The sequence below is a fragment of the Myotis daubentonii genome, chromosome 5 (assembly GCF_963259705.1).
Source record: "Myotis daubentonii chromosome 5, mMyoDau2.1, whole genome shotgun sequence".
In the NCBI taxonomy this organism is placed as follows: domain Eukaryota; kingdom Metazoa; phylum Chordata; class Mammalia; order Chiroptera; family Vespertilionidae; genus Myotis; species Myotis daubentonii.
In genome coordinates, this window is record NC_081844.1 from 21,501,567 (window position 1) to 21,517,817 (window position 16,251).

At 45.9% G+C, this 16,251-nt stretch overlaps 1 protein-coding gene and 1 pseudogene across 1 annotated transcript in view; one reads left to right on the top strand and one right to left on the bottom strand.

Annotated features, from left to right (window-relative positions):
* BRD4 (bromodomain containing 4) overlaps positions 1–16,251 on the top strand; it is a 90,417-nt gene that overhangs the window by 39,825 nt on the left and 34,341 nt on the right. The gene's annotated exons all lie outside the window — the stretch shown is intronic.
* LOC132234895 (glyceraldehyde-3-phosphate dehydrogenase-like) lies at positions 11,405–12,415 on the bottom strand (annotated as a pseudogene).

Consider the following 16,251-nt stretch of genomic DNA (forward strand, 5'->3'; position numbering starts at 1 on the left):
TGGCCACAAGGTAGAAGCAGCAAAAGTGTATATCCATATAGTGGAATATTATAAAAAGGAAGGAAATTCTGACACATGTGTAAACCCTGAGGATATCAAGCTAAGTGAAAGAAGCCAGTCATAACAAGGACAAATAATTTCACTTATATGAGGTAATTAGAGTAGTCCGATTCATAGAGACAGAAAAGTAAGATGGGTGCCAGAGGCTGGGGGGAGGGAATTGGGTAGTTAGTGTTTAATGGGGACAGTTTCAATTTTACAAAATTAAAAATGTTGTGGAGATGGATGATACTGCTGGCTGCACAACAATGTGAATATACTTAATGCCACTAAACTGATCATTTTTAAATGATTAAAATGTTAAATTTTATGTTATGTATATTTTACCACAATAAAAAGATAAAAAATCAGTGAAGTGTTTATTCATTTATAACAAAAAGGGCATCATCCTTAAAAACCCACAAAAAACATTTTGTTACATACAAAAAAACAACAGTAATTGCATCCCATATTAAATTTTCCATGTTGTCTCCCAAAAGGTCTCTCTCTCCCATTCAAACAAGTTCACACATCTCATGTGATATTAGTGTTTTCTTTTAAATAATTATATTTAGGTTTATAAAGTGCAAGTTGATTTGTAACACAAGTGGATCACTGGGTGATGAAGGTGGTTGGTGTGGGACTGAGTTGGGGTCAAACCAACCCTAAATATGTAGTGTGGTCTGGGTTGCTGTAGTTCTGGAGCAGAGGTCCTAAAGGATGTGCCCTGGCCTAGCTTCTAGAGGAGAGAAACCTTCTAGAGCAGTGGTTCTCAACCTTCCTAATGCCACGACCCTTTAATACAGTTCCTCATGTTGTGGTGACCCCCAATTTTATTGTTACAAATTGAACATAATGAAAGCATAGTGATTAATCACAAAAGCAATATGTAATTATATATGTGTTTTCCGATGGTCTTAAGCGACCCCTGTAAAAGGGCCGTTCGACCCCCAAAGGGGTCGCGACCCACAGGTTGAGAACCGCTGTTCTAGATGTTTATGATAAGGCCCACACGGGGCTCTTGAGTATCAGAATGTGGCTAGTGCAGCTGAGGAACTGAATTTTTAAGTTTTATTGAATTCTAATTAAGTGTTAAAACTCGCCAAAACCGGTTTGGCTCAGTGGATAGAGCGTCGGCCTGCGGACTGAAAGGTCCCAGGTTCGATTCCGGTCAAGGGCATGTACCTGGGTTGCGGGCATATCCCCAGTAGGAGATGTGCAGGAGGCAGCTGATTGATGTTTCTCTCTCATCGATGTTTCTAACTCTCTCTCTCTCTCCCTTCCTCTCTGTAAAAAATAAATAAAATACATTAAAAAAAAACTGATGCTTAATTTAGTTATTGGAGAACTTTTAAGTATGTTTGGAATACTTTGGATATGTGAATCTACTTTTTCAACTCTAAATTTTATAGACTCTAAATACAGATAAATTATTTTGGGTGAAAATTTAGCTACTAAATTGAGATGTGCTGTAAGTATGGGGTATACTTGGATTTCAGACATATTTAGTATGAAAAGGTAAAATTTATTATGACTACATGTTGAAATGATATTTTGGGTATATTGGGTTGAATGGCATATACTATTACATATTCAATGAAATATACTCAACTTGACCTTTTCACATTACTACTAGAAAATTTTATAGTGCTTGAGTGGCCACATAATGTTTCTGTCAGTTGTGTGTAGATATGGTGCAAGTATGAAGTATCACTTTCTCTGTGCAGCAGCCCCCATTGCACCCTCCACCACCAGGTCCTAAGTCCTCTCTTTATGTCTCTTTCTGGGCTACTGAAGAACTTTGGGCCTTGTTGTTTTTTTGCAAATTCTCAGCTGGAGTCTTTTTCTCATATTCTGCCCTCTCCTAATGTGAGAAATGCTTACCTGTTCAAATTCCAATAATGGACTCTGAGACATAAGTATGGCGAAAAACGAGACTTTTAATACGTTCTTGAGAGCAGGTGTCCGTCCAGTTGTACAGGCACACCTGGGGTAGCAAACTCAGCCTATTTATTCAGTCCTTCCTCAGGTTCCTCATTGGCTGAGTACTATGGGGGTCACTTGTTTCCTCACACATTGGCTAGGGGTCTTATTGTCTCCCATTGTGCCATTTAAAAATAGTAGGCTGAGGCCTTTACTAGTGCCTCTACCTCCCCCAGGCTCGCTGAGGCGCTGCCTCAGGGGTTCCCACCATGAAGCTGGACCAGGTCCATAGTTCCTTGCTCTTACATCCCCTTCCCTCCTCCCTACATTCTGTTTATCCTGGGGAAATTCAGCAACTGTTTCCATCAAAAGCCGACCATGCTGGTGATGGATCACAGAGGCCCATTTCCTACACCTAATGAAGCCTTATGCCTATGAGCACTTGAATCCTGGGCACGCCTCTGCTTCTCCACTAAATGTCAGGCCTTTGGAGGGAAGGAGTTTGGTTGGGATGGGAGGAACATGCTGACTGGTCTGTATTACTAAATACATAGGAGAAGACCTCTCCTTTTTTTTTTTTAATGTTTTTATTGATTTTTAGAGAGAGATGGAGAGGGAGAGAGATAGAAACATCAATTATGAATGAGAATCATTGATCAGCTGCCTCCTGCACGGCCCCTACCCAGGATGGAGCCCACAACCCTCATGTGTCCTGACTGGGAATCAAACCAGCGACCTCTTGGTGCTTGGGTCAGTGCTCAACCACTGAGTCACACTGGCCAGGCTCTCTCACTTTCTTCTGTCTAGCTCCTTGCTCCAGGCCCTCAGACAGTACAGAGGTGTGGGAATCATTGGTGTGAGGGCGTTAAGACCCCAAAGAAGATAATAGGGGCATCAGCTCAGCACCCTCCCAGATGTGGAGTCTGGGAGAACTCAGAATCCCAAAGAGTGATGTGGAGAGCTGCAGAAGGGTCATGGGCTCAAACTGCACAGTGGGTGTGCGTCTCCAGCTTTCCTCAGCGTGGCTTGCAAACTAGTTATTAAAAACCCACTTTGCCCTTTTCACTCCAGGATATGTGTACGCATGTTTTTATTTAGTCCTCTATATACTAGACCCTGGTTTGAAGCTTCATGAGGTGAATGTTGAATATTTTTGGCAACTTTAATACAAAGGCATTGAGGAATTCCGGGGAATGCTCCAGGTTCATTGGGAATATTGTCTGTGCACGGGGGCAGCTCTTTTGGTTTCTGGTTGCCTGAGAGCTCCTCACTGGAGTGGGTGCTAAGGACAAGCTTACATAATCAGCCAGGTAATAAACTTGGACAGTGGGACAGAATCAGTATCTAAAATCTGCTGCTTCCTTGGGGCATAGAACTCAGGGTTGGCTTTGCCAGTGGTTGCCGTCTAAAGGCAAGCCCTGGGCTGCCTAGGGGAGCCCTGCTAGGAGGTAGATCACACTTTCTCTCTAGTATCTGCAGCCGCCTCCTGTCAAAGTAAGAGTTGGGACACTTCTGTGAGTCATTTACTTCAGTGTAAGCTAGGTGTAATTAATGGCAAACAGGAATATTCATTCTCACAAAGCAGCAGCTCCTGGGCAGTTCTTTGCTTCCTTAGCTGTTCTTGAGAGAACGATTATTTAAATCTAAGCATCCACCTCACAGTTAGATTATGCACAGATTAGGAGGGCAGAAGTAGACACTGAATATTTGCTGAGGGCTGAGGCCTCCCTGCAGTGCATGGAGGTAGCTATCTGAAGGCCTTAACCCTAATATGACACGAGAGGTGCCTTAGCTGTTTCTCTAGGGCTGCTTGACTATAAAAGGGCCGATTTTTGCTGCACCCTTGGAGTGTGTCTCTAGTTTAAATGCTGTCATCTCTCACTGGCTGGTTGTCTTTGGGCCTTGTGTCAGTCTTTCATTTCCTACTTTGGAAATGGGGGACTCAGACTCGGGTTTTTCAAGTTCTGACGTTAACTTTGTCACTTTCTGTGTTCTCTTTTCTTGGGAAAGGCAATGCTCTCCCTTCCCCCACCCATTACTTGGGTTCTGAACCCAATGAAAGGTGAGGCAGGCCCTGGCCAGTGTGGCTCAGTTGGTTAAGCATCATCCTGTGCACCAAAAAGTTGGTTCAATTTTCAATCAGGGGCCATGCCCAGGTTGGGGGCCTGCAGGAGGCAGCTGATTGATGTTTCTCTCTCTAAAAATCAGTAAAACAATCTTTTTAAAAAGAAGAGAGAGAAAGGTGAGGCAAGTTGAGAGGAAAAGTCAGTCATCTTTCCTGGAGCCACTTCTTGAGAGGGCCTGATACTGACAAAAGTAACCTTCACCTCCACCCTCCAAAATCTTTAAAATTTAGCTTCTCCGTGAAGTTCAGAGGCTAGGTAATATCATTAAAGAAAAGGTCACACCCTAACCGGTTTGGTTCAGTGGATAGAGCTTCGGCCTTCGGACTCAAGGGTCCCAGGTTCGATTCCGGTCAAGGGCACATCCCCAGTAGGGGGTGTGCAGGAGGCAGCTGATAGATGTTTCTGTCTCATTGATGTTTCTAACTCTCTATCCCTCTCCCTTCCTCTCTGTAAAAAAAAATCAATAAAATATATTTAAAGAAAAAAAAAAAAGGTCACTTCATTGGCATCAACTCTTCATAGAGGTAACCAGGCTCCTGCATCTCTAAACCCTGAGTCAGAGTGTGTCCTTATCCATCATGGATGTATCTGTTCCTGGCTCCTTGGAGTATCTCCATGTCTCTCTTCTCTTAGCCATTGAAGGGCTGGTTTTAACTTTCCTCTCATTGAGGGCTTTTGGTGGTGATAATTGAAGTGTTGCTCTGATGAGTTGTGGTGTCTCTCGGAGCTCTCAGCTAGCCCCATTCCCTGAGCCCCTTTTGTCCCCAGTGAGCATAAGTGGGTCCCAGGGAAACCTTCAGTATCACTCTCAGCCACCACTCTGCTGTTTAGAGGCACCACATGCTTTTGTGGAGATTCCGACCGCATTAGCGCTGCTTGCTTGTTGAGTGTTGTTTTCACTTACATATACCAGACCTGTGTACCCAGCTGATGCATTTTGGAACATTTCAGCTACATGCAGTGGACTGCTTCTCTCTGTCTACTACTAGCTATCGGCTGTGCAAGTTGTTGATTGTCTGCACTGCTCACCTCCCTCTACTTGTCCTTCCAAATCCCCAACAGCTTGACTTTGATCACGTGCTTGGAAGTTGACACTAACATGTTTCCCTCAGTATTTGGTGTACTGGAAACATCATAGTTTTCATTTTTACAGTTTTACATTTTGTTCCTAAGGATCATGAACTTGATTATCACCCTTTTGTTGGAAATGGGGAGGGTCTCAGAGAACCAGTGTGCTATCATCTTTAGAAGCTTTCTGATGTACACCAGGGCAACCCAAGACTTCGGTCAGCCTAATCCTAATTTCTCACTCTTAGTCTTTCTCCTCATTTCAGTAGTTTCCTTCCTACTGGGAAACTCTCATCTAAGTGGATGAAGTGCCTGGCCTTCCTGCCCACCTCACTCAGCTTTGTGATCTGCATGGCTCTGTAGCCATCTTGGAGTCCGCCTATCAAAGTAGAATTTTTCTTCATGAATTAACAGCCCTGTTACATTGCAGTTCTTATTATAGTTTAGATTGTCAGTTCTTTTGAAAAAATTAATGACTAAAGATAAAAAGTGAAGATAAGTAAAGGACTGGAATAAAGAGCTTTAAAAAAGGCAATCAGAAGACAATGACTTATGAAAGGCACAACCCAAGACCCAGGTCAGTGGGAATGCAGAGTTTAAGTTAATGGCATCATATTTCCGTCATAATCTTACAGTCTCTAATTTGGAAACTTGGCCAGACTCAAGGCTGCTTTGGAGTGCCTGGAACCCAGCTCACCAGGTAGAGAGGCAGGCAGGCTGACCAACCCCACCAACAGATATGGGGCATGTGAAAGGGGCCAGAATACAGAAGCCGAGCTGTTTCTACATATATGTTGATGATTGATATTTCAGTGTAAATAGGTATAAGTCTTCCACAGATCCACTACCATATCCCACTTCATTTTATTGTTCTGTGTACCTGCCTACTTGCACATTTTTACCTAATTTTATCTGTAATTTTTCATTCTGCTTTACCTCACCTTGTCATAAAGTCTAGAAACGGGTTGCAAACCACAGGCCAATATCAGCTTTATTGGCACACAGTCACATCATTTGTCTAAGGATTTTTAGGGGGCTGCTTTCCTGATATAGCAACAGCAGAATGCAGTATTGCAACAAACTATGTCTCACACAGCTGTCTTGTGTTTACTCTCTGGCCCTTTATAGGAAAAATTAGCCTGCTCCTACTCGAATATACTTTAGCCTAGCACATTTTATCTTCTTTTTAAAAAAATATATTTTATTGATTTTCTTACAGACAGGAAGGGAGGGGGATAGAGAATTAGAAACATCAATGAGAGAGAAATATCCATCAGCTGCCTCCTGCACACTCCCTACTGGGGATGTGCCCGCAACCAAGGTACATGCCCTTGACCGGAATCGAACCTGGGACCCTTCAGTCTGCAGGCCGACGCTCTATCCATTGAGCCAGACTGGTTAGGGCTAGCACATTTTATCTTGTCCACGTCAGAGTTTTGTTTGTTTTTACTGTATGTCCATCACAGGAACATTTTAAATTTACAAATCCATACAATCAGATTTACTTGTCAGCACCAGTGAGACCTTTTGTTGTACCTGAGCCACTCAGTCCTCCATCTTCTGGTAACTTTTTCAGGGAAAGATGGTGTAAAATTTTCAGTGCCCCTATTTTTTGTTTGTTTGTTTAATCCTCACCTGAGGATATGTTTTTATTGATTTTAGGGGGAGAGAGACATCGATGTGACAGAGAAACGTCAATTGGTTGCCTCATACATGCCCCGACTGAGGATTGAACCCACAATGATATGTGTTCTGACCAGGAAGTAAACCTTTTGGGATGACACTTCAACCAACTGAGCCCACCCAGCCAGGGCTCAGTGCCCCTAATTTAATGATCCAACGGGTCATTTAGGTTGGTTTCCAAAGCAAAGGGACTGGAATTCTGATTGGCAAGGTTGTGGTCTGCCTGGGGCCTGGCTCCTGTCCTCCTGACTGCAGGGTCCTTGTAGACCTGGTCCCCTCGGTGAGAGACCGAGAGCTTGAGTACTTCTGTACTCCCCTATCAGGAAGACTGGCTCATCTGCACCTTGAATCGCTTGAGTTAAGGCAGCTGCTGGGTGGAGTCCAAGGTGTAACAGGCCCAGTTGGCAGGTCTTAGGGGTGTAGGTCAGAGTGTGTACAAGCTTGGGGAAGGAGGATTAAGACTTCTAAGAGCAGCTTCGGCTCACAGCCACTGGCTAGGCTCCAGGTAGTGCAGTCTGGCTGATGACATGAGTGCTGTTCTCACCAGCTGCTTGAGCTGGTGGTTAGATGGACAAGAATCCTGTGTTTGTGCTTCCCCACTGACACAGATCACACAGTGAAGCAGGCTGTGGTCATGAATGGGAAGTAACTTCTGCTCTGGGACCATGAGGGAGCAGGCCTTCTGATACTCATGTTTTGTAACCAGTGTAACCAACAGTTCCAAGAAAGGTGTTCTTAGGACAGGGTAAGAGAAGAGTTGCTGCAAATTAACTAGCATTTAGAAAATTGGTAAATTTTTACCCCAAGTTAAAGTTCCCCACTCCCTTCTCTTTGTTCCCGGGTGTAATCTTGCCCTTCCCCCAAATGATTTTTTTATAGTAGAGCCTTGTAGCGGTGGGGAGGTGATTTCCTTTTTCTGAAGAGTGTGTGCAACTGTGAACTTAGAACTTCTTTAGGGGCTGGGGTCACCTGGTATCCCCAGCATTTTGCTTGGCATGAAACAAGTTCAGGCCACAGCCCTGTGGGCCCCTTACTGCTTGGGATGCATAAATAACAACTTGGTTTCTGCTCCCTTCCACCTTGCTTGCTATGGCATCAGCAGGGAAGTGTACTTCAGATTTTCACCTATGACATGGGCCGAGTCACATTGCAAACAGATGCCAGGTACTATGAGTTATCTTGGCTCTGATTTGTTTATGAGGGTGAAATTCTTTGGAAATACCACTCCTGAAATCTAACTGACTCAGCTCAAGGACCACGTGGTATTCTGCAAAGAGGGTAGGCTCATTAATTAATAAATGCCGGGATGTTGTGTTTTGTTTTGTTTTTTTAAAAAGCCCGGCCGGTGTTGCTCAGTGGTTGTCAGCCCATGAACCAGGAGAGCACATGCTTGGATTGCAGGCTTGATCCCTGGTAAGGGCAGCGTGCAGGGAGCAGCTGATCGATGATTCTCTCTCATCGATGTTTCTCTCCCTCTTTCTGAGATCAATAAAAACATTTTAAAAATAAATAAGTAAATAATAAGTGCTGGGACATGAAAATGGGTTGTCATTGGCCAAACTGCAGACCCACGAGGCCCAGCAGTGCTGGTCAACTGTCTCCATCCCTGAGTTTGGTTGGTGAGCAGAGGCTGCTATGGAACAGAGCACTCTAGATAAATACAGCCCCAGGTGACCTCTGACCAACCAGGCCACTGCTACCCTGCTTCCATGTTGCCATGGGGATGAGGATGATGAGGCCACCACATGCCTTATAGAGAGTTGCTGTGAGAATTAACCAAGTAGATACAGATCTAGTGCTTAGTGCAGAGCACCAGCCCAGGAAGCACCACGTACCTACAGTCAAGCTTGCTTAGGCCCTGGCACAGGTGTGTGTGTGATTAGTATGGTCATCATCTTTCACGGAAGAATCAGTGAAGCTTCCAGTCAACCTGCTCTGCTCCTGCCTTCCCTGGCATCTTGCTAACTATGTGCATGTCACTTTAGCACAGGGGTGAGTAATGGACGGGATAGAGCTCATGAGGCAGGATCATGGCTTTGTGGGCCCTCTGGGAGACCAAAACTTCGGGTGGAACCACAAGTACAAAGTGTAAACAGTCACAACCTGCTAGGTTTACTCAGCCTCTTATGATGGGTAGAACTGGGACTGAATCTCTAGAAATCAGCTTATTCCTGGGCAGGTGCATATAGCCTTTCTCTTCCCCTCTCTTGCTTGCCTTCCGAGTCCCAGAACCAAGCCTTACCTTATGCCTCCCCCCCCCCCCCAATCTCCTACTCTTCAGGAAACTAAATAGTTTCTGTTGAAATTTGAAAAAAACATTTATAGTGTGTTGTCTGCTAAATAATGTCTGTCCTTAAAATGTTTTCAGATCACTTAGATGAGTTGGGATGATAGCAATCAATGTCCTTGAAACAGAAGTGCTTCATGGGGGGGGGGGGGGGTCTGTAAATTTAGGAAAATAATTTACTTTATTTTCATTAACCCAGAAGTTCCCAAACTTTTGTGGTTCACAACATTCTTAGCATCTCAATGTTTTGTGTTGCTCCTAGGCCAAAGCAAACAACTAAATAAGTACTAATGTCCCAGCAGTTTGAAAAAAATAAAGCACATAAATTGGAAGGAAGACAATACCCTTGGATAACCATAGTTACTTCCTAATGGAATGTGTGTGCCTGTTGCGCGGCTCCTCACACGCTAGAACCAGATTGGCCGTCTGCTACCTGCATTTCTTGTACCACGTAAATTTTTACATGGTATCTGCTTTTTTCTTGCAGTAACTGCTGAACACCAAGCTTTGTAAGATATGACATTGTCAAAAGATATATCGTGCCATCTGATGTTGAAATGATTAATTGCCTTAATTTTTCTAAACTGGGAACATGAAATCTTCTGGGAGTATATCCACAAATGGGACACCCAGTTGAATCATGCAAACTTTGGGTTGGAAATAATAAGTGAAATTCTCTTTCTGTCCCTTGCTCTTCAACTAACTCAGCACATGGTGGCTCCTGCCTCTTGGCCACAGGTCATTGTAAAAACAGAGGAGACAGCATTTTTGGGTCTTTTAGGTGTAAAACTTTGGTTGAATTGGTTGAAGATGCTGTCTACTCTGTCACGAGAATCTAGACAATAAATTCCTCCATATATCTGCAGGTAGGTTTATGAGTTTTTGCATTTCCAGCTTCTCTCCCCATTGGTTTCAGGTGCTGAGAGCCATTTATTTCCTGCAGGACTCAGACACACAGAGAGCAGCCCTAGCTAGCACTCACTCTCACTGATGTACCCTGTCTCTATGCATCCCTTCTTCGGTTCCCCATCTTTTGCATCTGAACAGCATGCTGAATGTGTGTAGGTACAGTTGAGTATGGGATTCTCAACTATATAATTGAGGCAGGAATGGGATTCTCCTATTGTCTATGTTCAGAATGTCCCTGGAATCTGGGTCCAGTGCACCTTCCACGCCTGCCCCTCACCGCACACTATATTCCCAACCCTGCAGTTGGGGCCTTGTGAAGGACAAAAAGCCAGTATGGTCACTTGGCCCCTTCACTGTGACATCCCACCTTCCCTCCTTTCAGCTGCCTGCATGCACTGGTATCTGTCCTGCCTCCAGACCTGTGTCTGTGTTACTACATTGGTCTTGCCTTCTCCTGTCTTGTCCCTCTCTGCTCCTCTTTGCCTCATCCTCCACGGGAGTGCACACTCTCCTTGTTTGTGGCCAGAGCAGCCTTGCCCTTCTTTGCAGTACTCATCCAGGTATTGCTTAGTCATTTAAAGAATATCATTTCAACTGCAGTTTCCAGTCCTGGTATGGAGCTCATATGGAAAGCATTGGTTGAGTGAAGGATGGTCTGGCCAGTCACCACAATTTCCTTATGCAAATGAGAGCTGCTTTCCTTTTCCAGAACTTTGAGATTGAGCTGGAAGCCCCAGGATGACAATCTTGTGTGGTCACTGTGGGATGCCTTTTATCCCAGAGTCATTCACTGATCACCTACTTTGTACTGGGAGGACAGGAATCAAATAAAGATGTCCCTGCTTTGGGGCTCCCAGATGTGTGTATGGGAGAGTCTGAGCTTCAGAGCCACAGAGAGTTCAAGGTAGTACCAGGTATAGCAAATGGAAGGTCTGAAGGTGAAGGAAGGAGTCTATTGCGGCCCTTTGTGTTGTTGGGCTGGCGCGTTGATGGTAGGGGCTGGCTGGGGCAGTATGGAGTGAGGGCGACAACTGTGGGAAGAATTTACCCAAGGCTGCAGCCTTGTTGGGTCTGTGCCTTAGTAAAGTCATCCTAGCCCTCACACAGAGACTACCTGGTGCCTCTGTTCCCTGGCCTACAATAGACTGATTCTTTTTTGTGTGTGTGTGTGTGTGGCTGAATACAGTGGACTTTATTGATGGTACACGACAAAGTAGGGCTCCCTACACCCCTCCCCTTCTTCAGGGGGTCTGGGATGGAAACGGTGGTCAGGAGATTCTCAGTGTGTCAGGGAATTGATCTGGGGCAAGGACTCCCCAGCAGCTGAGGGCCTCTTCCTCTTGCTGGGGCTGGTGGTCCAGGGGGGCTCTTACTCCTTAGAGGCCATGTGGACAATAAGGTCCACCACCCTGTAGCCAAATTCATTGTCATACTAGGAAATGAGCTGGACAAAGTGGTCATTGACGGCAATGCCAGCCCCAGCATCGAAGGTGAAGGAGTGGGTGTCACCATTAAAGTCGCAGGAGACAACCTGGTCCTCAGTATAGCCCAGGATGCCCTTGAGGGGGCCCTCTGATGCCTGCTTCAGTACCTTCTTGATGTCATCGTATTTGGCAGCTTTCTCCAGGCAGCAGGTCAGATTTACAACCAACACATTGGGGGTGGGGACACAGAAGGCCATGCCAGTGAGCTTCCCATTCAGCTCTCCTTGCCCACAGCCTTGGCAGCGCCAGTAGAAACAGGGATGATGTTCTGGGCATCCCTCGGCCATGACACCACAGCTTCCCAGAGGGACCATCCACAGTCTTCTGGGTGGCAGTGATGGTATGGACTGTGGTCATGAGTCCCTCCATGATGCCAAAGTTGTCATGGATGACTTTGGCCAGGGAGGGCCAAGCAGTTGGTGGTGCAGGAGCCATTGTTGACAATCTTGAGGGAGTTGTCATATTTATCATGGTTCACACCCATCATGAACATGGGAGCATCCGCAGAAGGGGCAGAGATGTTGACTCTCTTGGCTCCGCCCTTCAAGTGAGCCCCAGCCTTCTCCATGGTAGTGAAGACACCGAGGGACTCTACAACATACTCAGCACCAGCATCACCCCATTTGATGTTGGTGGGATCTCGCTCCTGGAAGATGGAGGTGGACTTTCCATTGATTACAAGCTTCCTATTCTCAGCCTTGACTGTGCCTTTGAACTTGCCATTAGTAGAATCATACTGGTACATGTAGACCATGTAGTTGAGATCAATGAAGGGGTCATTGATGGCGACAATATCCACTTTGCCAGAGTTAAAAGCAGCCCTGGTGACCAGGAACCCAATACGGCCAAATCTGTTCACTTCGACCCTCACCATTGTGTCTCAGGGTTGTGGCTGCTGGCACTTCGCAGGAGGAGAGGCTGTCTGACGAACAGGAGGAGCAGAGAGCCTAGACCAGTGGTCGGCAAACTCAGTCAACAGAGCCAAATACCAACAGTACGATTGAAATTTCTTCTGAGAGCCAAATTTTTTAAACAAACTATATAGGTAGGTACATTGTTATTAACTTAATTAGGGTACTCCTAAGGCTTAGGAAGAGCCACACTCAAGGGGCCAAAGAGCCGCATGTGGCTCGCGAGCCGCAGTTTGCCGACCACTGCCTTAGGGCGTTGCTTAGAGATTTCTAGAATATGGTCACTTAGTGGAAAATGTATGGGGCTGCTTCCTCCTGATGGGACTTGCTTGGTAGGGATCTGGTGTCCTTGTGGCTGACAGGGCTCCACTGCCTTGAGGCCAGAATGACTCCTCCAGGATGGTGCTGCCCACTGCCCCTTGCCTGCAGGGATTTACCTGGTACGTGTTTGTAATTCCTAAGCTTCTTTCTAGGGGTAATTAATAGCGGAAACCAAAGTGCACATCATTCTTCATGTTTATTTAATGCCCTCTCCCTCCCATGTTCACTTCTCTAGCACACCCAGGCCTCCCTTCATGATGGGGCCACTTGTCCCCTTTGTCCCTTTAGGCACATTGGTCTGCTATGTGGCCAACTATAGACATTTTTAACCCCACTGACATACTTCCCTCTCCATGGTGCTGCCCCTCTGTCAATATAAGACTTTCTGTAGGCATGCCCTGTACCTCTGCCTCATTTGCAAGCAGTGGACCAAAGGCTCCTGGCCAGCTGGCAAGTTGCCTAGTCATTCACCCCCTCTCCTCCTCCTGTCTCACTGGCCCTGATGTTATCCAGTAAATGATTACCCCATCCACTTACCTAATCGTGGAAGTCTGATGTTCTGTGATTGCTTTTCTGTCATCCCTCTCCCAAAAGTTTCTTGCAAACTCTCCTGGCCCATTGGCTTCTCCACTTGCAGCTTGCAGTCATGCAGTCGGTCTTGGCTGGCTCCTCTCTGGAGAGTGTCACAAACTGAGACCACAAGCCAGAGGCCTTCTGCACACATGGCCAGCCCTCCACTTCCCCCACAGCTCTCCTGGAGGCCAGGTTGCCCTCACCACTCCTGCCTCACCCATTTTGTGTTAATACTAGTATCCTTAACTCTGTGTGTGTGTGTGTAATTAGTTTATTGTTTTATTTATAGCACCTTTTTCTGAAAGAAAACCAAATCAGAAGCCACAGATGGATAGCAGTAAAATTAAATACCATGAGAACAAAGCAACATTGTTAAGTTCTGTCCAGATAATAGCCTGTAAACCCTCCCCCGGCCTCACCCAAACCCTGGCGTGTTGCTCTGCAGATGGCTGTATACCCTGCTTCTTTGAGGTTGAGGTCCTACTCTTGATCAACTAAACCTGAGAACTTGGGAGAAATCGTCTTTTCCTTGCCGCTCCCCTCAAGATGAAGGCACACCTTTTGTCTGCAAGGTTCCATGCCCTTCCGAATGTAGCTTCCAGGGTGCTGCCTCTCGCTCTGTCCCTTTCTGAGGTTACTCACCACACCCTGCTGCATCTTGCTTGGGTCACCAGTATTTGTTGTCTATTCTCTGAGCAAGCTTTTTCTGACAGTTCCATCCCTTACTCCCAGCCTTTGGGTGCTTCTCCCTGGATCTACCTGTGGATATTCTTAACCCCACTGGCCTCCTTGCTGCTTTCATTGGGGTGCATTTTATTCAGGTCTTGGCTCTGGGGCGTATCTCTCCTTGCCAAGCTCCCAGTCAGGTGCCTTCATGTGTCTCCTTCCAATCAGTGTCACCTCTGTCCCCATTGCCCAGCATTGATTTATGCTATCGGCACTATTTTTTCTGGACCCCACATGGCCATTAGTTCTAGTCACACTTGTACCACAAGCACCCCAGTAGGTACTTACCTTGTATTCCCAGAGCCTGAATCAGGGCTACCCAGTTACATCTTCCTTTGGAAACTTGTAGTCCAAATAGTGTTCCTGTGGCCCACTGTCAGATGAAGTAATTTAAGGGGAATTCCCTTCATGATCCTGCACTTCTGGCACGCTGCTTTCTTAATTTGGGGGTTGCTCCCCGCAAGCTGCTGCCCAGCTGATCTTCATCTCCAGTCTCCATCACATTCTCATGCCAGCACTGGGTGCCCCTTCCCTATCTCGAGCACCATGTGTGCAAAGAGGTACCAAAAAACAGCTTAGCACCCACAAAGGCCTCCCTAATCCCTTGTCCTCTAAGTGTTCTTCCTGAGCTCTGGGCTCTGTTCTCCAATAGAGCCCACCCTTCTTAGAGATTACCTTAGGAGCCATCCCTCCCTTCTTGAGGCTTAGGAGTACTCTGGGAGGGCACATACTGTAAATTTTTGCCTGATGTCTTAGACGTGGTTATATCTCATTAAATAAGTTTAGCATAGGGTGCAAGACCACCACTAGACTCCTTGGAGCAAGCAGCATGGTTGATGAGAGCACTACAGAAGAAAAGTTGTCTCGCCCTAACCGGTTTGGCTTAGTGGATAGAGCGTTGGCCTGCGGACCGAAAGGTCCCGGGTTCGATTCCGGTCAAGGGCATGTACCTTGATTGCGGGCGGGCACATCCCCAGTAGGAGGTGTGCAGGAGGCAGCTGATCAATGTTTCTCTCTCATCGATGTTTCTAACTCTCTATCCCTCTCCCTTCCTCTCTGTAAAAAATCAATAAAATATATTTTTAAAAAAAGAAAGAAAATAAAAGAAAAGCTGCCTCTGGCCATGTCAGTTTTGCTAGTCCTCAGACTCATCCTGAAACCAGGACCCCAGTGTTGGGGGTATGTGGCTAGGATCCGCCTGCCTGCCTCAGGAAGTCCAGCTCTCCATAGCCCCACCAATTTGCTTTTACATAGCAAGCTCTCCCCTGGTGCTTTTAAAATTTGGTCATTTATCAGAACTGCATTTGTAAAAACCTTTGTGCGAACTTTGGTTAAAATTACACGTGAATCATAAAGTAATTCATCAACAGAGTGCCTGGCATGTGCTAAGTGTGTTCCAGAAAGAAAGCTGTGACAGAGCCAGCCAGTTTTCCCTGTCTCGTTTTGTCTCCTGCCTACCAGAGTCCTGTGGTCCTAAAATAGGTCCTCTTTCATAAGCCCTTGCCTGACTTCCTCAGCCAGAGTTCTTTTATCCCTACTGACTCTTGGGTTTATTAATGGAGATGCTCCTGTGATGCAGGCAGCGGCTAGCCAATGAAGACTGTCCTGCTCTGCTCACTGGGTTTAAAGCTGATCATTCCTTTGTCTTGCTAGTAGGAAAGTGTCAAAAAACATTGTACAAAAAGAATGCACATGGTCAGCACATGTTTGAGCAATGTTTCTTCTCATTAATAGAATCTGGAAACTCTCAGCACTGTGAATAAGGGTGGGTTTGTGTGTCTGGAGAGCGGTTTGGCAATAAAAACGTGTAATGCTAGCCCTAGCTGGTTTGGCTCAGTGGATAGAATGTTGGCCTGTGGATTAAAGAGTTCTGGATTCTATTCCGGACAAGGGCACATGCCTGGGTTGAGGGCTCGATCCCCAGTAGGCGGCGTGCAGAAGGCAGCCGATCAATGATTCTTTCTCATCATTGATGTCTGTCTGTCTGTCTGTCTCTCTCTCACCCCTTCTCTCCCCCTCTCCCTTCCTTTCTGAAGTCAATAAAAAACTTTTTTTTTTTAAAGAGTGTATCCCTCCCCTAGCCGTTTGGCTCAGTGCATAGAGCAGCGGCGGCGAACCTCAGCGTGTCAACATTTTGAAAAACCCTAACTTAACTCTGGTGCCGTGTGACATCTAGAAATTTTTTGATATTTGCAACCATA